The 25,262-nt window shown below is 43.2% G+C and overlaps 1 long non-coding RNA gene across 2 annotated transcripts in view; it reads left to right on the forward strand.

Moving 5' to 3' along the window:
* LOC110203383 (uncharacterized) overlaps positions 1–25,262 on the forward strand; it is a 258,087-nt gene that overhangs the window by 111,827 nt on the left and 120,998 nt on the right. For both annotated transcript variants that reach the window (XR_013483560.1, XR_002322952.2), the window contains exon 4: positions 5,471–5,565. This is a non-coding gene — a long non-coding RNA (uncharacterized LOC110203383). The remainder of the gene's footprint in view (positions 1–5,470; positions 5,566–25,262) is intronic.

Genomic DNA, 25,262 nt, shown 5'->3' on the forward strand with positions numbered 1-25,262 from the left:
TCATTCTTGTGTTTCCTTACATTGTTCTAGAATCTGTACCCCGCTCCTAATTCTGCCCTCTGGGACAAAGGAGAACCAAGCTGATCTGTCTTTTCCTAGGACAGCCCTCCAAATACTTGACTATGACAAGCATGGCCTCCCCATCTCCCAAGTTCCTCCCCACCCAACCAAACACAAATAGAAACAGAGGATCCCTCAAGGCTGCATATTAACTTAGAAAACCTCATATCATTATCTGTGTTTTACTGGATTTGTATTTGTTGTGTTCCATTTTCCTCGGGTTGGGGAGCACTCAGCCTGTGTATTTGGCATCTCTGCTCTAGAGAATGGGAATGCAAATGCGTGGCCACTAGTTGAGGTTCTCTGCATCCAGATCCTATGCTTTGGGGAGCCTTAGATATAAAGGTCACAGACAGTAATGGAAGAACCATAACCACACCCCTTAGCTGCTGAAAGTCCAAGCTCGTGCTCCCAGAGGCCCATTTTCCATTTCTCCTCAGGTCAGAAGGATCATTAGAGATCTTTTGCTCCAGCCTTATTTCACAGAGGTTGAGGTTAGAAACTGAGGCTCAAAGTGGGGCTATGCTCCACTGAAAGTCTTCATAATTCAAGATTAAACATACTACCCCACCTCCTCATACAGAGGTAATGGACTCAGGTTGCAGATGGAGACATATTTTATGGGCACATGGCCAATGTGGGAATTAATTTGTCTTGACTATACGTGTTTGTAACAGAGATTTTGTTTTTCTTGCTTTCTTAATGTTTGTGTATGGGAGTGGGAGGGAGGAGAAAAGGAGAGAATGCAGATCTGAAAAGAAAAGAAAATTTAATCTTAAAAAAGAAAACAAGTCCCCCTAGTCAGCATTAGAATCCTGGGCTCCAGCTCTCCAGCTCTTTGCCCTTTCCACTATACTAGCCTGATGGCCCTGATCTTCTCCTGGCAATTTCCTTTGGGCTCTCGTGTTCCTGTTTTTCCATGGCACAGCTGTCCTTCATCTAGAATTCTCAAAGTCAACGCCTGTCCTGAACCCAGATCCTAGATTTTTGGGACTAATCCTTAGAGTCTTCCCTTCCAAGTGTCTGTACAGATTGCTACAGAATGTTAGCAATGGAGCCACCAGGAAGTCCAAAGCAAGAAGAAATCAATCTTACCCAGGCCACCATGGCTACCACAACTTTACGACAATACTTTCATGATTATGCTAACGAGGGTGCATTAGTCAGGAGAGAGGGGGAACAGCAGTATTTTGTCTATGGAAAGTTAATTATAACTGTGTTGTAACTTGAAATGAAAAAGCAAATTCTACTTCGAAGATGAATATCATTTTAATATAACTTTTCAGTCAAGGTTTTGCCCTCTATGATGAGCATGGGTAAGAAGGAAGTATCTCGAGAAGAATCTATGAACCTTATGCATGTCCCATGCTCCTTCTGAGGCTTAGGATACAAAGCAATATGAGGGTACATCCACATGCACAGCAGCAGGGGGAGGTGCCAGCAACTGCTGGAGTCCATGGACGGGGCCATTGGATGATGGCAGATGACCTTCCTATCTGCTCAGAGATGAGCACTTAGTCATCATTTAGACCATGAATGTAGCAGATGGTGGAGACGCTTGCTCTACGGTCATTTGTGAAAGGAAGAAGTTACAGCAAGAATTTCAAAAACCACCATTTGTTTCATTTTACACGTTGACACAAACCATTACTTCATGAAGGCATTTGTTAGGTGGCCCAAGGCACCCTCCCTCCACCTGCCCGTCACACCCTACCCTAAGCCATGAGAAGATCTTTTTATATCATTTTCAAACAAATGTGTAAGCAAGCTTAAGAGACCACAATTCAGATGAGTTGTGCCCATCATTGCTCATTCTGTGCTCATTCTGTCCCGGCATTCATTACCGCTAGGCCCTGATCTTCTCCCCATAGTCACGTTTGCATTCCCGCTGAGGAAAGGCATTCACCAGGAGCCCCACAGTGTTGGTGGCTGCCAGTCTCTGTTTCTCTGTTCTTTCTCACTGTCCCTTTCTCGTCTCTGAATAAAGACCCTGCTTCAGCCCCTCAACTTCTATATTGGGGGAGGGGGCTTTCTGTCTCTCAGAATACTACAAGAACGTTCAAGCCCAAGACTCAAGCCCATGTCCAGGGGCTCAAACCCTCAGCCTGTAAACTCACTTGAACTTAATCCTTTTCTCAATCTCTGTTTTGCCACGAGCATGGACCCAGGATTCCTCAATGCTACCACTGCTTCTCCTTCCATGCTATTGAACTCGTAATATAGATGCTTATTTTCAGGCCCTCAAATCAATATGGAATAGGCCTTGGGCTACTTCTTGACTCCCTGTGTAGCCCCTGCCAAGCTAAAACAGCTTGTTTCCCTTTACAAACACACACACACACACACACACACACACACACACACACACACACGCACACGGATGTATGCAGGCAAACCCCCCCACTCTGAGTGAGCCGCCTCTTCCTCACCCCAGGTACACTCAGCTCCATCCTTGCCCCCTCTCCCCTATCAACACCTACAGAAGATAAAGAGGAAATCTTGTAATATTTAGTTTTCCTCTCTGACCTATAGGATTCCAAGCTCTTGCCAACATGGCCAATTTGAGTGTTCAGGGCTGGAGGCCTTTCTGAATGGTATCAGCAGCATTCCAAGGGACTGGACTCTCCCAGAATATATTCTTCAGTAGGGGCAACCTAAGACTTGGTGCCTAGTAAGAGAGTGACTCCACCAGCCAACAGCCTAGGAGCTGGCATTCAGCTGACCTGAATTGATTGTTCTCTTCAAGCAAGGATGTTATACAGGGGATTCCTGTTTGGGTAAGGGTTGTGTTGGATGCCCTCAAAGGCCCCTTCTGATTCTGAGGTTCCATAACTTGGTGTGGCATCACAGAGAGGGAATAACCAGTATAAGTGGGCACTGCCCAGTTGTCAATATTCTTTCCTTCCTCAAATACTTTGATATTTACTTTCCTGTGTACATGTTGCCTCTCTCCCAGGAGAATGAGAGCTTCCTGAAGACTTTTTCTATTTGCCTCAGTAGCCCCATGGTCTACTAACAGGGCCTAGAAGATATCAGGTACTATTGAACCCAATTCATGCCACGGGTATGATATAATAATAATAGCTATTATTTATATAGTGCTTACTGTGTGCCAGGCACTGTACAAAGGTTTACCAATATTTGCTCATTTGTTCCTCACAATGACCCTGGGAGGTAGGTGTTCTTACTATTCCCATTTTAAAGATGGGGAAACAGAGAGAAATAGAGGTTAAGTGACTTGCCCAAGGACACACTGCTACTAAGTGTCTGAGGCTGGATTTGAACTCAGATCTTCTTGACTCCAGGACCAGCACTCTACCCAGTGCACCACCTAGTTGCCTCTTGTAGGTCTACTTTTTGTACCCTACGATCAGCAGAGCTGGGCTACCAGACCTGCTATCTAAGACCAATTTAATAAAAGTTTCAGTTTAGTTGAACTGAATTGACTTGGTCCCCGTCAACCCCGCAGGAGGCCTTCTGGATTCTAAGCCGGCAGAATCCCTATTGAAAACACCACCAAGCAGGCAATTCAGGCAAGCAGCTGGTTTTGTTTTCTTTTGTTTTGTTTTGTTTTGGTTTTCAGCAGTTTTCCATGAACTTAGTTGACTGCTGGCAACAGAATTGAGGGAAAACGGCTCCAAAGAGTTAATGCCTCTAACTTAACTGAGAGTCAGGAAGCAGTGTTTTGGTAGGCTGTGGTTTTACTTATTAATGACTCATCTGGAAGTCTGTCTCTACAGCTGCCTTGGCTAAGGCTTAGGTAAAGGGAAATGTGAGTGGCATGCTAGCTGCCAGTTGTAGGGTTATTTACATAGTGTTCAGACACTACAAATTAGAGACCTAATCATTTGTGTTCTCCAAGTCCAAGATGTAGTTGCTGGCTAATTAAGTTTCATGATGATTAACAATCTTCAGAAACATGTCATTTTAGGAATATTCACTTTGCTTTGCTATAGGGCCACAGGCTGTACCACTGCCCCTAGCCAACTGCTGCTGTACACAAAAACACCTGGGTGACACAATGGGCATGGGTCAATGGAAATTGATTGCCACTATGGTCAAAACAAAGTGGAACAGCATGGGCCTCACATATGTTATGGGTCCCATTAACTTGGAAATGCCAATTTGGGAGTGGCTGTGAATCTATATATGTCCTGGAACACAAGAGCTGTCAATCAGAAGTCACTCTTGAGGGAATATAGTAGAGATAGACAAGGTGGCAGCCAAAGGGAAACTCTTCTTGGAGAGGTAACTGGTAGGTATGGTCAGTGGATGGAATGGTAGCTAGAGAAATTGGCAGAAATGGATTCCAGTCTGTGGAATAGGAGTACATAGGACTGATGTCAAGCTACCAAGCAAAGCTAACCCCCTGGGGAGAATGGAAGAGCTGGGATCCTGAGAGTTGGGTCAAATAGAGTAGATGAAATAGAATATCATTGTGTCTGCAATGGTATATTTCTTCGATTTAGCTAATGGGTCCTGAGCCCTGGGTTGTGTGAGTCAATCAGCTGTCTCTTTTTGTATGGGAGCACATTTGCATCTGTGTCTGCTGATGAAAAACAGGCAGAAGAAGCTGGCCCTGGCCAAGATTCAGTTGAGGTTCAGAAGAGAACATTCCTTTTGGAGTCAGAAGCCTTGAGTTTGAGAGAATCCAGGTTCACTTACTTCCTGTGTGATCCTGAGCAATGACAACTCTTCTGGGCCTTGGTTTCAGCTCTGTAGTTCAATGTGACATCAGGGCATCCCCTTACCCCCACCCCCAGTTCAAAGAGTAGGTCCCCAACTCAGGGGTATCACAGGCTCAAGGTAATCTATGAGTCTGCATGCACTCAAACCCCACAGATCTATTTAGTTTTATTAATTAGCCCAAGGATACAACTAGTTCAAAGCAAAAGCATTGAATGGAAAGCAGTAAGAAAAGAAGTGATCAAATGTTTCCCCCATAAACATAGGTCCCATTGGCACCCACAGAGGAAGTGTTGTCGGGCAGCTCATTCCTAGATTTGGGACTTCCCCCGGCTTCTGGTGATATCATTGGACTTCTCTCACCAAGCCCACAGAGTCTCGAGGTGTTTCCAGTGACCACTGCAGGCTGCTGCTCCCGGCACATCTTTAGCGCCTAACTTCAACCAAAGCTCTCAGGGCTCTCTTAGGCACATCTTTAGCTCCTAACTTCAACCAAAGCTCTCAGGGCTCTCTTAGTTTAAACCAGGGGTGAGAAACCCATGGCCTTCAGGCCCTGGTTTAAAGCCATGAGGCTTTCACAGGGTTTTTAGAGCAGAAGCCCACCTGTGGACACTAGCCAGTTGAGTCTTCTCAGGGAAAACAACTACCATCTTCCAGGTGTTTTTTTTCCTGTCTTATTCATCACCTGTCATATTATTCATATTGCCTGTCTTATCCATTTCAGAGTCCCAGCTAGAAGGCCCTTCATCCCCAAAGGAGATTCCTCGCTCCAGGGACCAAACTCTCTCTAATACAGAGCAGAGAGACTCCAGCCACCCAGTAAGTACTCTCAGGATTAATCTTTTCTTTGAAATAAGCTTCCTGGTATAGGCTCCAAGTCTTTCTGCCAGATACTTTACACTGGCTTATGGTCAGCATTTGTTATATTGTCCTTCATAATTACTTGGGGTTAAACTGTACCTTGTGATCATTCATGTCCAGAAGTAGCTATGGCTCTGGGACTTGGGATAACTCAGTTTCTCAATTCCCAAACGCCTTTCACTCTCTGATGCAGATGAGTGGTCTGGGAAGGGGAAGAGCTGTATACCCACAGTGATAAAGCTGTGGCGGGGGGGAGGGTCTTATTTTCCCCCAGCCTTACTACATTCGTGATATCTCACATGTGTCTGTTGGCCAGAAAACCATGTTCTGATTTCAACTCCTTTACATCATAAGTATTTCTCAGCCTCCTCCATTTATATGGTGACATGTTGGATGTTGGTTCTACCAAGACAAAGGCAAAAAAAAAAAAAGCCCAAGTGTGGTTTCAAGATTAAGTCCTATTGAGGTGAGGGGAGGATGATACGTACACAGATAAAGAAATACAAAATGGTGATGATGATAATAGTTTACATGTATATATACATATATAATATACATTTGTGTGGTGCCTTAAAGTTTACACAACACTTTTCAAATATTATCTCATTTGATCCTAACAAAAAATCCTAGAAGGCAGGGGCTATTATTATCTCCATTTTACAAGTGAGGAAACTGAGGCAGGCAGAAGTTAAATGACTCACCCAGAGTCTGAAGTTCAGTCTGAAGCTGAATTTGAACTAAGGTCTTCCTGAGTCCAGAAATATATGCCAAGTAAATGGAAGCTCATTTCACTGGGGAACAGTAATCAGGGAAGGGGTGGGGATCACAAAGGGCTTTTGGTAGTGAGGGCCCTTGGAGGGAGGTAGGGATTCCGTAAGCTTTGGAGGCATGGAGGACAACCGATGGAAAGGAAAACATGAGGATAGCAGAAGGTCTTTTGTGCACAGGAAAGAGAAAGTAAGTTTGACTGGAAAACAAAGTGAGGGAGGAAATAGTATGAAATCATTCTGTCAAGACAAGTTAGAGTCAGCTCATAAAGGGCTTTCAAGGCCAAGCAGAAGTTTGCTGTCTGTCCTAGAAGAGGTCAAGGATGAGGTCAGGCCTGTGCTTCAGGGATCCAGCTTTAAAAGCTGTGAGGAGGATTGATCTGAGAAGGAGCAAAAGGTCAGATGCAGGGAAACCAATTAGGAGCCACTTTCACTGGTCCAGGTGAGAGGGGCTGGGGAGCTGAAGTAGGGTGATGGCTACAGGAGTGGAAAGAAGGGAGTGTAGGTGACGTAGACTGTGAAGGTAGAATTGAGAGGATTTGGCAATCAATAAACAAGCCTTTATTAAGAACCTACTATGTGCCGTGCACCATGTTAAATGCTGGATATACAAAGACAAAAGGAAAAGTCTCTCAGGACCTTACAGCCTTACCAGGTAGGCAACATGTACAGATAGAAGCATATACTGTGTTTTTTAGAGAGGAAAACATCATTGCCAGTGATCACTATAGAGAGAGTTCAAAATCATCTGTGATGTGTGACACCTGGGGACCTCCCTCCCACCTCCATGAAGGGGGAGGTTAGTGTCCTCTCATATCTCTTCATTCAATTCCTACTGTTATCTTCTCATTCTGTTACAGTTACTATTTTTAAAAATAAGTTTTTATTGATGTTTTCTATTTCTTCTGTCATCATCATTATCCCATGTCTTCCTCCTCCTTCCCTCTTCCCCCTCCCAGAGAGCTATCCTATATACCGTACAGAAGTTGTTTTTCTTTTCCTAAGTACAGGGTAGTTTGGGAATGGGTCATATGAGCAGCCGGGGTTGGTGAGTCAGGCCCAAGGCTTCATGGAGAAGATGGTCTTTGCCCTGAGTGTCCAGAGATTCTGAGACAAAGGTAAAGGTTGAGGTAAAGGCCTTGGCTGAAGACAGCTGACTGAATGTGAAGGCTGAGGGAGAAACAGTCCTGAGTGACTGTGTTTAGGAACCTTGGGGATAAGATTGTGTCTGAAGTTCCATTTTTCCAGTCCTTAATTCTTAGTACACTTTTTCACTAGGATCATGGAACCACAGATTTAGAATGGAAAGGCTCCTTAGAGATCAGCTAATCCTGCTCCCTCATTTCACAGACAAGGACACAGGGGTCTAGAGAGGCTAATTGCCTTTCCCAAAGGAAAAAGGAAAAAAAAAAAAGATAGCAAGTTTCAGAGCCAGAATTTGAACCCAAGTTCCCTGACCCCCAAATCCAGTCCCTTTTCCAAATAATTACTTGTTGAGTGATGGCTGAAGAGCAAGGGTGACAGTAGAGAAAGGCATATTCTGATCTGCCCTCCAGGTCTATGGGAAAGGAGAAATGGGATCAAGTGGCCAGCGTTCAGGAGGGAATCTTCAGGAGAGACCCAACGCTCAGTTTCTTTCCAGCGTCCCTTCTCAGGCTTCTTCCATTTTAGTCTCCTCAGTGTTCCATCTCTTAGCCTCTTGCCTTTGCAGATGCTTTCGTAGCCGCATCTGGACATCAGGGGCTAATGAGGAATATAGTTTTCAGAGCTAGGAGGAGAGACTGAAAGATTTTGAGGAGAGAGGGGATCCTGGTATGGGACCCCTGGCATAGAAAGAAAGCACAGAAACAAGTGATAGAATGTTACGTACAGGGAAAGGAGGAGGCCAATTTAGCTGGACCATCTAGCACTTCTGGGGCAGTAAGTAAAGAACATGAACCACAAGTAAGTTCTGAAGTGCTTTCAGTGCCAAACCTAGGAGTTTACATGGGTAATGGGAAGGCCCTGAGGCTTCTCCAACAGTGGATGTTGACTTTAGGAACATGAATTTGGCAGCTGTGGGTGGCTTGGAGACTGGCATAGGTGGATGCAGGAATCTCAAATCACAGACTCTTGAAATAGTGGAAGAGAGAGAGGTGCCACAGGTCTGACTAGAGGGAGAGTAGAGAGAAGAGAGTGGCTGGGAGAGATTTTGAGGATGTGGAATTGAGGGGAAAGACTCGATGACTGATTAAATATGGCCCATGAGAGAGAGCAGAGAATCAAGGCTAACTCCAAAACTGTGAGCCTGGGGACTAGAAGAGTGATGGTACTGTTGGGAGAAATAGGAGAACTGGGAAAAGGAGGGAAGAAAGTGGAGGCAGCAAGTGGCAGCTTTTCCTTGGAGTCTGGCTGTGAAAGGAAGGGCAAAGCAAGGAGTTTGTAAGGATGAGGGAACCAAGGCAGGCCTGTAGGCAACAGAGGAGTGAATGGATAAGAAGGAATGAAGGGGGTCAGTTGAAGGGGCAGGAAAGGATGGCATTAAGTGCATTGGTAGAGATAGGGGTTGGTACTGGCAAGAAGGGCCACTTCATCAATGCTAGAGCAAAGGAGGGGGGGAGAATGGGCAGAGTGGTGGTGGTGGTGGTGGTAGTAGTAGTAGTAGTAGTAGTAGTAGTAGTAGTAGTAATAGCTCGCATTTCTATAGCACCTATTATTATGTGCCAGGCCCCGTGCTAAGGGCTTTGCAATTCTTATCTCATTTGATCTTCACAACAACCCTGGGAGGTAAGTGCTGTTATTTCCCTTATTTTACACATGAGGAAACTGAGGCAAACAGGGGTTAAATGACTTGTCCAGAGACACACAACTAGGAAGGGTCTGAGGGCAGATTAGAACTTGAGTCATCCCAACTCCAGGCCGGGTACGCTATTCACAGCAGCACCCCCTAGCTACCAGGGTGGCTTGATGTATGGAATTATGGGAGGCAGATGTTTTTTCCTGAAGTATGAGGCAAGGAACAGTGAAGTGGGGTTGTAGGAGGCTTGAAGAAAGAAATTTGAAGTAGTACCGTTAACCCCCCTCACCCTCCTACTCTATGCATCCAGGTGAGAGAGCATATGTAGCAGCCATTCTAACAAGGCTGGCAGACCCTAGGAGTGAGGGGCCTCTTATTGGGGAATCAGGCCTGGGGAGCTCAGTGGGAGTTTGAAAAGTCTTTCTGAAGAGGGACCAGAGAGGAAATGAAGAGAGTGCTTGCAGGGGAAGGGGCAGGGCAGGGGCAGCCTGTCCAGGCTTCCCAGGAGCCATAGAAGCTCAGCAGAGTGACTGGATTCTGGCTTCTCTGAAGACATAATGGGGCCTTTCCACTTTTCTCCCTTTTTATTTTATTGCCCCTGCAGCAAGGGTGATTACTAAGTATTTCTTTTCTATTTACACATTTTACCTGCTGGTTACTGACTTTAAAAAATATTATTTGCTGGATAGGTGAGATCATATTAATTGGCCGGGGGTGAGGAGGCTGACTTTGGTTTTGTGCCATAGAGAAGGGGGTAAGGCAAGAGGAGAGGAAAACCTGTGCATAGATATTAGGTTGCTGCTAAATTCCTTGGGCTGGGAGATCACACACCAGGGTTGGCAACCAACAGATTGCCGGGGGCTTGAAGCTTCTTAGGAATTCTAGTTGCGATGTTTATTTTTAGGTTTTTAGTCTTCCAGAGGGAAGGACGCCAACACTGGGACCCTGGCCCTAAACAAGAACCCTCGGAAGCTAATCTCATCATCTCCCGGCAGACTGATCCCTTTGGATTTTTCCCCAACTACCAGAGAGAAGAGGAAGGAAATGGAGCCCCCAAAAGAAGGTCTCCCACTCTCAGCCAGCCACTGAGACCTCTTCTTAGAAACACACAACATGAATTTGGGACCCTGGGTTGTGTGACTACTCACAGTAAGAAGTGGCACGGGTGGTTGATAGGAGCATCTCTGGGCAAACTTCTTAGTCCCCCATTAAAGCCATACACAGTCAAATACCAACCTGGCCTTTCCAGCCTTCTGTCCCACTAATCCTATTCAAGGAATTCCGCTCCAAACTAGAGCTGGATACACACTCAAGAAACTTTTGCTCTGATCTCTGCTCATACCACTTCCTAGTCCTGGAGTGCCCTACTGGGTATCCACTGGGTGAATTTCTGCCTAATTCAATTATTACCTGCTGTTTGCTTTTCTGATCCCCCCCAAGTCTGTAGTGACACCCCTCTTATAGCACAAGGTACTTGTGTTATCTGACAACAATCTCAGATACACAGATGATACCACTCCAATGGCAGAAAGTGAAGAAAAATTAAGAAGCCTCTGGATGAGGGCAAAAGAGGAGAGTATAAAAGTTGGCTTGAAGCTTAACATAAAAAAAAAAAAAAACAAACCTAAGATCTTGGCAATTGGTCCCATTACTTCCTGGCAAATAGAGGGAGAAGAAATGAAAGCAGTGTCAGATTTTATATTCTTGGATTCAAGGATCACTGCAGATGGTGACTACAGCCATGAAATTAAAAAATGCTCGCTCCTTAGAAGGAAAGCTACGGCAAATCTGGACAGCATACTAAAAAGCAGACACATCACTTTGCCAACAAAAGTCCATATAGTCAAAGCTATGTTTTTTTCCATTAGCAATGTAGGCTGTGAGAATTGAACTAACAGGAAAGCTGAGACACAAAGACTTGACACTTTTGAATTGCACTGCTGGAGAAGACTTTTGAGAGTCCCTAGGACAGCCAGGAGATCAAATCAGTCAATGCTTTAAAAAATGAATTCAGGCTATTCCCTGGAAGGGCAAATACTGAAGCTGAAGCTTAAATCCTTTGGCCACATAATGAGAAGATGGGACTCATTGGGAAAGACCCTGATTTTGGGAAAGATCGAAGGTAAAAGGAGAAGGGGACGGCAGAGGATGAGATGGATAGAGAGTGTTGTGGAAACAACACACATGAGCTTGGACAGACCTCCAGAGATGGTGGAGGATGGAAGAGCCTAGTGTGCTGTGGTCTATGAGGTCATGAACAGTCAGACTTGACTGAACAACAATAAAACTTTGTTTATACCTCTTACGTACTCAATTAGCAAATATTCAGTAAGGACATACTATGTAGTAAGCATTGTACTAAATGATAGGGCTACAAAGACAAAAGTCTAAGTCCCCATCCTCAAGGAGCTAACCTTCTATCAAGGCAGGAAACGCATACATATATTGACACCTATGTGACTTTGGAGAGTTAGGGCACTAGCAGCTGCTGAGATCAGAAAAAGCCTCATGTAATGATCCATTGACAAGCATTTCTAGCTGGGTCTCCATTGGTGTAAATAATGAATCCTGTGAAATGGCAGCAGGTATTTGAATTCACGCTACATATTTCCATTGGAATGTAACTGGCTACTATATTTTATGTAATAATAACTTCAAATAGTGTGGATTCAAATACATGCAACCACTTCAGGGGATTCATTATTTGCACTAATTGGGGCCTCACCCTTAATACCCAGTATTAAGCATTCATTATATGCCAGTCTCTGGACTAAGTGTGGGAGATACAGAGAAAAGACACAAAACTGATCCCTTCCCTCAGATGGAGGAAATGGCATAAGTGAATCAGCACGTGCAGGATGAAGTCCAGAGGAGATGGAAGGTAGCTCTAGAGGGAGAGGGACCAAAAGAGGCCTCCTGGAGAAGGTGGCATGTGATCTGAGTCTTTAAGGAAGCCATGGATTTTAAGAAGTGGAGGTCAGGTAGGAGAGTATTGCAGGCATTGAAGATGTCTTGTCAGCAGAACAGCAAGTATGTACAGAGGATATGTAGAAGGGCTAAGGTATCAAGGCTAGAAAGATAGAAAGGGGCCAATATGTAAAGAACTTTCAATGCCAGACGAACTGAGACTTGATCGTAGAGGTAACAAGGAGTCACTGGACTTTAATGATCAGGATGGTGACTTGGTCACACCTGTGCTTTAGGAAAATCACTTTGGCAGCTCTTCCATGCATGAATTGGAGTAGAGAGAGACTTGAGGCACAGAGACCAAATAGAAGGCTATTGCAATAGTCCAGCTGAAAGGTGATGAGCACCTGAATTAGAATGGCAGCCATGTGGGTGGGGAGAAGGGAATGGATGAGAGAGATTTGATAGAGAAATAAATGATATGATTTGGCAATGGATTAGATGTGGGGGGATGAGCAAGAAAGAAAGAGGTTGAGGAGACCAAGGTTCTGAATTTGGGTGACTGAGAGGCTGGTGGTACTTTCAACAGTAATAAGAAAATTCTGAAGGAATTGGGTTTGAGATGATTATGGGGCATATTTTTGGCTTTCCTTTAAATATTTTTTCAACTAACAAGTACTTTTTTCTCCCTTGCATCCATACCCCACCTCTTGACTTCCCTAGCTTCCTCAAGTTGCAGCTAAAAATCTCACCTTCTACAAGGAACCATTCCCAATCCCTCTTTATTCCAGTGCCTTCCTTGTGTTGATTATTTCATATTCTATTCTATTTATTATTTTCAATCTATCAGAGGCAGCTGGTGGAGCAGTGGGCAGAAGACTGGACTTGGAGTCAGGAAGACCTGAGTTCAGATATGGCCTTAGACACATACTAACTATGTCATCTTGGGCAAATCACTTAACTCTTTTTTTCCCCCAATTTGATATCTGCCTTTAATCATCTTTTTTTTATTAATTTATTTTGATTTGTCAATAATCACTTCCATATGCTTTTGAGTTTAAAATTTTTTCCCACTTCCTCCCTACTACCCTCCCCAAGACAGCACACAATCTGATATAGGCTATACATTTACATTCCTATTAAACATATTTTCACATTAGTGATGTTGTAAGTAAAAATTAATACCAATAGGAGGAACCATCAGAAAGAGGAAACAAAACTCAACAGAAGAGAAAAAAAATAACAATTCAACTTGCATAGTTCTTTCTTTGGATGTCGATAGAATTTTCCATCAAGAGGCCTCTGGAGATGTCTTAGATCCTCATATTGCCGGGAAGGGTTAAGTTTATCAATATTAGTCATCGCACAACGTGGCTGTTACTGTGTGCAGTGTTCTCTTGGTTCTGCTCACTTCCCTCAGCATCAGACCATACAGGTCTTTCCAGGTTTTTGTGAATCAGCCTGTTCATCATTTCTTGTAGCACAATAGTATTCCATTCCATTCATATACCACAGCTTGCTCAGCCATTCCCCAATGGATGGGCATCCTCTCAATTTCTAATTCTTGGCCACCACAAAAAGAGCTGCTATGAATATTTTTGTACATGTGGGTCCTTTTCCCATTTGTATGATCTCTTTGGGGTATAGCCCTAGAAGTGCTATTGCTGGGTCAAAGGGTATGCCCATTTTTATAGCCCTTTGGGCATAGTTCCAAATTGTTCTCCAAAATTGTTGGATCATTTCACAATTCTACCAACAATGCATTAGTGTTCCAATTTTCCCACATCTTCTCCAACATTTATCATTTTCCTGTTTTGTCATGTTGGCCAATCTGATAGGTGTGATGTGGTACTTCAGAGTTGTTTTGATTTGCATTTCTCTAATTAATAGTGATTTAGAGCATTTTTTCATATGACTGTAGAGGGCCTTAATTTGTTCATCTGAGAAGTGTCTGTCAAATCACTTAACTCTTGACTGCTCCAATGTCCTCAAGGATTGAATGGGGTTAATAATAGCACCTGCTGTTGTTGTAAGGACCAAATGAGATAAGCTCTTAGTACAGTGCCTCACATGTAGTAAATTAATCAATGCTTGTCCTCTTCCCCACTCATCTTCTACTTCTAGTATAGGAAAGAGGAAGAAGGGATGAAATTTGTTATTTTTTCTTAATCAAGACACATGAGAAGAGTATATGAATGTGGAGGAGGGGTGAGGGAATAGACAGAATTGAGGAGGGAATAGATACAAGGAAACAAACTTCCTGAACCTGAAGGAGGAATTTAAAAGGGCAAAAAAAGAAAATCAAAGGACTGGAAAGTAAAGGGATAGCCATCAGCTGGGGAATGGATGAAAAAAATTGTGGTATGTCAATATAATGGAATATTACTATAACAAAAAAAGACAAAATACACCTTGTTAGTGCATCCTGGAAAGTATGAATTGATGCAGAGTGAAGTGAATAGAAACAAGAGAATAATTTATACAATGACAACTACATTGTAAAGAAAAATAATTTTGAAAGACTTAAGCATTGTCATCAAAGCAATGGCCAACAGTATCTCCAGAGGACCTATGATAAAGCATGTTATCTACTTCCTTACAGAGATGATAGGCCCAATGTGCAAAATGAGTCCCATATTTGTGTGAATTTCTTTTGCTTGACATTACTTGTTACATTTTTTTTCTTTTTAAATTAAGATATGAGGGAGGAGCAGTTATAAGGAAGAGGGATGGGAGTGATAGTGAAACCCCCAAAAGAGGGGGAAAGCCATTGAAACTTTTTTGAAAGGTACAGAAGGAAACCATAGGAGATATAGAAAGAGATACAGACAAGCACGAAGGTAGAGGGTTTCAAATATACTTCTTTTGTTTATTCTTCTGAGTGTCTTGAAATGCACGTGATTTTTTTTAGAATAAATAGGGAAATGTTCTTGAGGTTTTGTAAATCACAGATACCACAGTCTGCTAAATTTGGATTGAATGAAGCTGGAATGAGAAGTTCCTGAGTGATGATGACAGAGGGAGACTTAAGAAATGGCAGTGAGGAGCAAGGAGTATTCCAATGAGGCTGCGGTATGAGCTAAAGGGCAGCTAGTTCTGGGGAGAATTACCAGGGAAATAATGTCATCAGGGGTCTCAGTGAGTGGGAGAACATGGAAGAAGTGAAAAGGGAAGACTGTTGAGATGAAAGGAGGTTTATTAATTATGGAGCAGGCATTCCAGAAAGCAGAGTGGAAGGTTTGGAGTGGGACATTATGGGGAGGGGAAGGTTGAAAGGAATGGGAATAAGACACCAGCAGCCTTTGGGGGCTGGGGAGGGAAGCTTGTGCTTTGCCATCCTACAGTTAGTATCACTGGAATGGAGGGAGTAGGGAATATGCTAACCATTGGGAAATGCATTCAGGCAGAGTGTCTGTGAGCTCGGCTTCTGAAGACCAATGATTCAAAGGTGTCCACACAGCCCTCTACTGCTGTGACCAGGCCTCTTAAAACCCTCTTTGAGACCGTATTATGTTTCCATATTTGAGTCTGCTGTGTCCTGGGAAAGCTTGGGGGCAAGTCTGTGCTGTTGTGACCCTTGGGGTATCTGGAAGTCTAGTTTGCAGATGGGAGGAGTTATGTCCTAGGCTTGAGTTGAATTTTAGCAGAAACTAGGGATTCTGTGAGGGTACAGGTAAAGAAAGGGGGAGGATCAGTCATAGGGGATAGACTGTCATTGGTGAGAAAGAACAAGAAGACTGAAGAGTATGGCTGACTTAAAGGGTATGATAAGGAGCCAGGTTGTGAAAGACCTAAAATGGCAAACAAAGGACTTGATGTTTAATCCCAGCAGTACTAGAAAGTTATCAGAATTTAGTAAGCAGGGTTGTGACATGGAGAGATCTGTGCTTTAGGAAAATCACTTTGGGAAATGTGTAGAGAGTGAATTGGAGATGAGACAGACTTGAGGCAGAGACTAATTAGGTGGGTCTTGTAACTGTCCAGGGTAGGGGCAATGAGGGCCTGACTCAGGCTAGAGGCTGTCTGATGATGTTGTGGGTGATACTTGGCAACTAATGAGCTCTATGGGTAAGGAAGAGTGAGGACTTGATAATGAGGAGGCTGTGAACCTGGGAGTCTGGAAGGATTGTGGTGCCTTTCCCAGAAATAGTGACCTTCAGAAAAGGTGTGAGTGTGAATAGATGAGAGACGGAGAGAGAGATAGAGACAGAGACAAATTGTTACCTCCCATGTGCCAAGCACAGTGCTCAGTGCTGGGGATACATGTACAAAAAGTAAGACGGTCCTAGGGGAGGCAACACATATCAGGGGAGTGACGGGAGAAGGGTTAAAATGGTAATGTTGATTTGATCATCGTTCCGAGGAGAGTTTGGGGTAAGGATCATGAGTTCTGTTGTGTGCATGTTATCAGATGTTATTTCGTATTATAGTTATTCATGTCATATCCTGAGCCCAAGCCAAGAATTATTTAAATTCTCTTTTTGCCTGAGTTGATTTTTCAACTTTTCATCCCAATACTTTGAATGCTTGCTGACTTTTGTCTGTTTCAAGGAGCTGGTCAGAGAGATAAGGGGATGCTAACCATGAGTAACAATTCTTTCTTTCATCATCCACTGAGAACTAGTGACTCTTCAAGATGAAAAAACAAAAAAGGAACCAAATGCTTGTTATAATGATAATTAGGAATTTTAAAAATTTTTAAATAGCAAATTGCCATAGCCAAATTTTTTTTTATCACAATAACTTACAAAAGTATACTCTTAGCTGCAAAAGGCTTGTGATTTGTTACTTTGGAAAGAGTTTTCAAGGAGATAGAATCATGGATCTTTGAAAATGTTCTCATTTAAATAATGACCCTAAATGCTCTCCCTTTAGCCCCATGGACAGAAGGGAGAATTTGCCAATCACACCTAATTATAGGATCATGAAAAATGACTCCTTAATTTAAATTACATTTGGCTACATTCCTTCTGCCCATTTGCCAAAAGGAATACCCAACTGGAGAAGAGGGCACCTTGGCTGATTTACTCATTTCCAAACAGGGTCATCCATCTAGAAATGGGTAGCTGTCCCTAAATGGGCCAAAGTCTGTGTATAGTGCAGCCCATGCCAAGGTGATCTGTGGTAGCACAATATGGAGTATAATGGCATCTAGTGTCTGTGCAGCTCTAGTCTAAATAAGGTCAGAGCTCAGTAAGCAGTTCACTTGAGTAATTTACTAGCAAGTGGCTTGAAAGTAAAGCTTGCTACCTCTGTATCTTCGTTTTGTCCTAATCTGCCAAATAGTACATTTCTCCCTCTCCCAATCGTTCCCCTTCTATCTCACTATAAAGAATAGCATAGCACCTGAGTGCAAATCCTAGGAATTAAGCATCAATTAATCCCCATATCCCCACAAGGGAAGACAGGAAGATGTGTTCCCACTAGCTGGAAGAGTTGTCCTAGAGTCCAGCTCAGGGATTTCAAGTCAACATCTATTTGTCAAGAGCCAGCTATCTATGCAAGAGGCAGTGCTGGGCAGTTGAATAGAGAGCTGGCCTTGAAGTTATGAAGATCTGTGTCTAGAAGATCCAGAAACCATCCTAGGCAGGTCACTCAAGCTTTTAGCGCACCAGGAATCAACTTTTTATGACTAGAAGTTACAGATGAGTTGTCAAGGGAGTTTACACATTGGGAGTTCCCTACACTGAGGAAATCACAGATCTTGACAGCTCTCTGCCTCCCTCCCCATTTGAAAGGTATTGTGCTAAGTTGTGGGGATAGAGAGAAAAATGAGATTGTCCTTGCCTTCAAGAAGCTTTCTAATGAAATAGAAATTATTAACATTGAAGTGGGGAGAAACACAATGGAAACACCTCCATGGTGTTTAAGGGATGCTGGGAAAGCCCCAACAGCCCTGCCATCCTCCCTGAAATTCTACTATTTGAGACTGATTTCTTTTAGATGAAGACATTATGTCCTCAGAAGACTCGTAGCTAAATGAATATACCTCTAGGGAGGAGTAATATATTAATATATTGTCTGCCATTAACACCTTTTGCAGGAATTAATTTATCATATTTCCCACAATGGAACATTTTAGTGAGGGGAATTAGGTTAGATAACCTTTAGGAAATGGGGAGACCTAGAATATAGGATTCCAATTCTAAATGGAGCCCTGCAGTACAGAACTTTATTTTTTTATTATGAACCTGACAAACAGTAAACAACAACAAAAATGAGGGCTATATATGAAATTGTAAACTTCTTTTAGATACATTAAAAAAAATTGTTGTTTGTCCTTCATTTTTGAAGAGGACCAATGACATCACAAGGTGATGTCTTGACTTGCCTGTCAGTTGGATTTAAGTGAGGCAGAGTTGCACAAAGTTATCAGCCTCGATCTCTCTGCTAGAGTCATCTAAGTCCAGTGGCAAAACCAAAATCAGACCGACTGGTGATGGCCTAGGATGCAGTGGATGACCTTGGGGTCTTTGTTGTCTCACCAAGGTCTAAGTGCTCCATAGCATCTGTTTCCATTGCTTTTGTGGCCATTGGAACAAATTATTCTCATCTACCCATTCCACAGGAGAAGTCTTCACGTGCTTGGGGTAGACATCCCCCTACCTCACCGATGAATTTGGGGCCTGTTGGTTACCCTTAGCCTGGTATTAGCCCATCTGCCCAGATGGTTTTACCAGGTTATAGCTGCTGTGCATGCCACAGTTTCTTGGAGCCACAGGTGAGAGCTGGGTGACCAGTTGGACACCAAAAGTGAATGAGCAGCCCTGGCTTGGTTAGCCCTTACATCAGAGGTGCTAGTCCTCCCTGAACACCCCAATGAACCCCCAAAACATATATTAAAACACATATTACATGTAACATAATAGGAATAAAATTGCACTGGTTATCTGTGTCCCCTTCTAAACTTCCTTATGATTTCTTCAGTGTGTTTTAAAAAGATATCCTATGATTTTCTTACTTTTCTTCTGCATCACTCACTGGCCAGCCCTACATGCTTAACCTGTTCTCAAACAGAAGTCTTTTCTTGTAATATGTAGTTGAACAATACAAACTTATGCATTGGCTATATATGAACATGCAGGTCTCTTCCTGCACCCTTAGTCTGTCACCTTCCTGCCAACCAATATGAGGCATGCTTCCCCATTAGTCTTCTGGAGTTGTAATTGGTCATTTCCTTGATTGGAGTTTTTAGCTCTTTCAGAGTTGTTTGTTTTCCTTTACATTTTTGTAGTTGTATAAATTGGTCTCCAGGTTCTGCCCACTGAAGTCATCATCAGTTCATATAAGTCTTCCCAGCTTTCTCTTAATCCATCTGTTTTTTCATTTCTTAAGGTACAACAATATTCTATTACATTCATATACCATAATTTGTCTACTTTCTCCACTTCATGGGCACCTTCTTTGTTTTCCTCTGCCTTTGATTTCTTTGGAATATATGTCTAGTCGTGGTATCACAGGTTCAAAGCATATGCACAGTTTAATGACTTCTGTAATACCATTCCAGATTGCTTTCCAGAATGGGTTGAACCAGTTTGCAGTTCTACCAACAGTGAACCAATAAAATGTCGAGTCATAACAACAAAAGAGGAGAATCTGTAGAAGGAGAAGGCAATAAGTGCCAAGAGCTAAAAAAAAAAGGTCAACAAGGATGGGAATTGAAAAACTCCTTAGATTTGCCAATTAAGAGGTCATTGATAACTTTGGTTATGGTGACTTCAGTTGCATATTGAAATTGGAAGCCAGATTCTAGAGGGTTTAGAAGAGAGTGAAAGGAGACCATGGAGACACTAATTATAAACATCTATTTCAGGAACTTAGCCATGAGAACAATAGCTGGACAGCATAGTAGATTAGATGTGTTTTCTTTTTTCAAGAATTGCAGAGACACGGATGTGTTTGTAGGCTCTGGGGAAGCAGCCAGTAAATATTGAGAGAGAAAAATATTGGAGAATGTGGATGCTAGAAGGGGCAATATGCTGGAGTAGATGGAAAACTATGAGATCAAGGATGCCTGTAGAGGATTTGTCTTTGACAAGAAGGAAAACTTCTTCAGAAAAAGGAGTGAAGGAAAAGACAAGTAGGGGCAGGCGTGGACATCTGAATGAAAGGTGATGAGGAAGAGGGGAGAATGGCCTTGGGTTTTTTGGTGAAATATGAGTTGAGGTTGTCAACTAAGAGGATGAGGAGGGAGTAGTAAGGGAGGCATGAAAAGAGAAGAAAAGACTTGGAACAGCTGTTGTGGTGAGTGGAATAGAGAACTAATTAGAGAGGAGTGGTGAGATTGCTGTACTATAAGGAGAGCTTAGTTGAAACAAGCTAACATAAAGTTGTAATGAACCCAGTGAGCCTAGTTTTATGATTTCTTCCAGTTCCATTCAGAAGTAATTGAGTAGGAGTAGAGACAGATGGTGGGAAGAATCCATGGTTGGTGTTTATGAAGGCATGCTCACGGATGGAATGAGGGAAGAAGGATAGTGTAGAGCTGAACTACTTTCCCAACAGCTCAACACATGGAAGGAAAGAAAGTGTAGCCAGACTGGGGTTGAGAGTCTAGGGTAACACTGGGGAATAGAAGAATTGGTAGTTATGGTTACCACAGAGTCAGCTTAAGATGAGTGAGACATTGGGGAAATAGAAAGATAACAAATAATAGACACAAAAAAGGTCATAATTCTTGAATGTGGAAGTAGAATGCTTGTGGGTGATAGCAAGATCAAAGGTATAACTAAACCTTTATATAATTGAGATGTAGGGAGGAGTAGGTCAAGGCAATTGAATAGGCCAAGGAGTTGGGAAGGTGGGTATTTGAAGGAACATTCTTATGTAAGGTGGAGGGTCAGTAGGTAATAGCTACCATAATTTGCATTGGATGGTAAATTTGGATTGAATGGATCTCAAAGGGGGAGAGGTCCTGAATGATGGCTGCAGAGGGAGAGTCCCCTGAAGAACAAAGAGTAAAACTTGGACACCTTTCCCCTGACTAGTGAATTGGGGAATATGAATGAAAGTGTAACAAGGACTGGAAAGGGTGGCAAAGAATTCCGTGTCATCAAGAGAAAGCCAGATCTTAGGAAGTGCTAGAACATGAAAGTAGTGATATAGGAAGAGAGTAGTTTGGGATGAAGTTTGTTGATTATGGAACAGGATTGCAGCTGGCAGGGTAGAAGAGGTGGGCAGATTTGGAGGCCCTTTGTGTGTGTGTGGTGGGGGAAGAGTAGAGAATGAGGCAGCATGAAGCCTAGGCCGGTCTGGGAGAAGGTTGCCTTTCAGTAGCCAGGGTCAGTATTGAAGAGATGAGGAGAGTAAAGGGAATGGGCATGTGGTAAGGAGTTTGTTAACCACTGGGTAATGAGTCCAGGCAGAGTATCGGTGTGGTCCACTGATGAAGAAAGGTGATTAGAAGGTCCTTGGTTGATACCTCCATTCCTCACCCCCTATCAACACAACATACAAGTGCTTGAGCTGCCAAGTTGCTGTGAATTGAGGTTATGGAAGTCAGGAATCTCTTGGGCCAGTTAGGAATCCTAGCAAAGAAGAAAAAAGTTGTACCAGTGTGGAAGCCTAGTGTGAGAGATGAACTCTCAGAGGTGAAGCCTCCTCAAAGGGTCAATAATTTTTGATTATTATTTGCAAAATCCTCCCCTGCTCAGACCCTGTTTTTAAGCATGTAACAGAAAGAATAAACCCTGCCCCACCTCCAACCTGAGCCATTTGCGTGGTGGGCGGAGATTTGCTTTCATAAGGCGGCCCCTGTTACTCGGTCTCTCTCTCTCTCTCTCTCTCTCTCTCTCTCTCTCTCTCTCTCTCTCTCCACGTGTATCGAAGGAGCAGACAGCCATCTCGCGAGATTGTAATAAAGGTAACCTTTGCTTTCCACCTTGAGAAGTCTCTGAGTTTAATTTGGGTTAGGGTCGCTGTCCCACACACTAGTGAGGAAGTGGGAGGAAATGATTATTAATGATTTGGAACCTTTTTCATGTGGTTCTTGATAGCATGCATTTCTTCTTTTAAGAACCATCAGTTCCTGTCTCTTGACTTTTTATCTACTCGGAATGGTTCTTGTTTTTTTTTCCTCAATTCCCTCCATGGCTTAAATATTGAACCTTTAGCAGAGAAGCACAGGCCTTTAGACAGCTAGTTGTTATCATGAGGGAATTTGGCACCAAAGGACAAAGGAGCATGGGAAGAGAAGACAGAGGGGAGACCAGAGCATAATATACAACTTTCCAATCCTGTCCAGGGCCTATTCTTGATGTACGAAGAGATCTGGAATAGATATGAATGGGACTGTGAACATAGACCAGTTCCCAAAGGTCATGATTGCTGTTTGCCCTCCATTCTCAAAGAGGACCATGACATCAGGGAGTTGATGCCGTGACTTGGAAGTGAATTGGATTTAAGTGAGGGAGGGCTGTGCAGAGTCACCAGCCTCACTGTTTCCTCCAGAGCCATCTGGGTCCAGTGGACAGGTATCGATCCGGACGACTGGAGATGATTCCCAAAGGTCATGAAAGCCAAGAGCAGAGGTCTTTCAGTTAGGCTGGTTTGGCTCATCCCTTTGTGCCAGCATCCAAGATGGGTAGTCCTTCTGTGCAAAGTAAGGAAGTTTGCCTGTGCTTCCAAGTGAAGAAAGCAGAGGAACTGACATTCCAACTTCTTAACTAGGCCCAGTTCTCTTGGTCTGTTATTCTGTAAGGAAAGTAGTTGCACATCATTGAGGACCTAATGGAGCAACATGGGGAGAAAAGTCTCAATTTGTTGAGAATGTATCACATTTATCCTCATCATAATCCAGACAGTATGCACTGGATTGCCTTTGCAGCCTGTGCTCAGTATATGGGGGTACTCTGTCCAGCTTCCTTAGATTAGGAACTTAATGGAGTAAAAGTTTTTGAAAACCAGTCATGTCTAACCATTTTCCTTTCTCTCTGTATGCTTTGCCCCATTTCCCTGACCTTGTATGTCTTAGATGATGATTCTAAACTTGGGGAGTAATCATGCCTCCCTGCAGGGTCTTGCCAGTCTTCTCAGGGGTGCCAACCTTTTCTATCCAAGATAAAATGCAATCTGGGATGGTAGTATCTTCAGCACTGGGGCCTTACTGTTGTATCACACACAACGAGCCTGCACCTGCAACCTTGGTGAGTCTTTGTCCCTGGAGGCCCTATTCCAGGCACCCAAACATCTCTGGATGGGATACAAGGTCAACATACCCTAGGTTGATTTTCACATAGTAGTTAGTTCTCATAGGGATAGCACGATTTCTGGGGTTCTCTAATTCAGACCCATTGGAGCTCTTCTTGCTTCCATTTTCATTGGTCCCCATAATCCAGTAGGGCTTAGGCCAATTTCGAACTGAACCAACTGAAGGCCAGTAGGATTAACCAGAGTGCCAGAATGCTCACCTAACCAGGGGGAGGGAGCCAAGATTTCCAATCTCCGTTCTAAGTTGTATCTACCTTGGGCTCTGGTTTTCATGCTGAAGATGGCCCCTGTCAAGCTTGTCGGCTCCCCATCCTTCAGTGGCTCTGACTTGAACACAGAGTGAGTGACATTAAGGTGTATGGTCCCCCTGCCTTTCTTTGGTGAACGTTATGCAGTCAGGAGGTGCTGCTCTGTGATTGTCATCTTGGCAATAATCATTTCAAGCTGTCTGAGCATCTTTGAGTCTTCTACTAAATGACATAGGGTATCATCTAAAAACATAGGTCTCCTGCTCAAGAAACTACACTGGTTCCCCATTGTCCTTAGGATCAAATGCAAACCCCTGTGTCTGGTCTGGCTCCAGCCTGGCTTTCCTGGCAGGTCTCTTGGACTCTGTGGTCCAACCAAACTAGCCCCCTTCATGTCCTGCTCACCACATTCTACCCTCAACCTTCATACCTCTGTAGAAGCTGTTCCCAAGTCTAAAGTGCTTTCCTTTCCCACCTCAGTCTCTTATAATCCTTGAGTCCATTCAAAGCTCAGCCAAAGCCTTAATTAGTTTGTTAGTATTTCAATCTAAAATCCCCTTGGAGATATTTTGTGTTTATTTCTCTGAGTACCTGCAGTGCTCCACTCCCCCAATAGATTGTAAACTCCTTCAGCTTCGGGACTGTTAATTTGGGGGGATTGTATTCCCCAAACCTGGCACAGTGCTTTCCCTGGGGGCTGTATGAGAATTCAGAATTGTCACCTCCGTGTCCTTCCTTAGTGACCGGTCCAGTGAACACCCAGATGTGTCCAGGTTCTACTCAGTTATTATCTATCTGGCAATGGCTCCTTCAAGGAATTGGGATGCCCTTGAGTCTTTTTTTTTTTAATTAATAATTTATTTACTTTTAGTTTTCAACATTCACTTCCACAAGTTTTTGAGTTCCAAATTTTCACCCCATTCACCCTCCCCACCCCAAGATGGCATGCATTCTGAATATCCCTTCCCCTAGTCTGTCCTCTCTTCTATCTCTCCCCCTTCTCTTATCCCCTTCCCCTTTTTCCTGTAGGGGATAGACTTCTGTACCCCATTTCCTGTATTTCTTATTTCCCAGGAGCATGTGAAAACATTTTTTTTTAAAACATATGTTTTTAAAACTTTAGGTTTCAAATTTTCTCTCTTTCCCCCTCCCCGCCTACCCTCATTGAAAAGGCAAGCAACTCAGTATAGGTTGTACATGTGCAGTTATGCAAAACACTTCCATAGTAGACATGTTGTAAAAAACTAACTTTATTTCCCTTAATCCTATCCTGCCCTCCCATCTATTCTAGTCTTTCTTTTGACCCTGTCCCTCCTCAGAAGTATTTCTTCTGATTACCCTTTCCCAATCTGCCCTCCTCTCTATCATCCCCCTGCTCTCTTTTCCTGTAGGGTAAGACAGATTTCCATACCCAATTGAATGTGTATGTTATTCCCTCCTTAAGCCAAATCCTATGAGAATAAGATTACTCATTCCCTCTCACCTTCCCCGTTTCCCCTCCACTGTAAGAGACTTTTCTTTTCTGTTTTTTTTGTGAGATAATTTACCCCATTCTACCTCTCCCTTTCTTCTTCTCCAGTATAATCCTCTCTCATCCCTTAATTTTATTCTCCAGATATGACCCCTTAATCTTCAACTCACCCTGTGCCCTCTATCTATCTATCTATATATACATACATATAATTTTTTTCCTCCAACTACCCTAATACTGACAAAGGTCTCATGAGTTATAAATATCATCTTTCCATG

This window comes from Phascolarctos cinereus, unplaced genomic scaffold (genome assembly GCF_003287225.1).
Source record: "Phascolarctos cinereus isolate Bilbo 61053 unplaced genomic scaffold, phaCin_HiC Scaffold_8;HRSCAF=390, whole genome shotgun sequence".
In the NCBI taxonomy this organism is placed as follows: Eukaryota; Metazoa; Chordata; class Mammalia; order Diprotodontia; family Phascolarctidae; genus Phascolarctos; species Phascolarctos cinereus.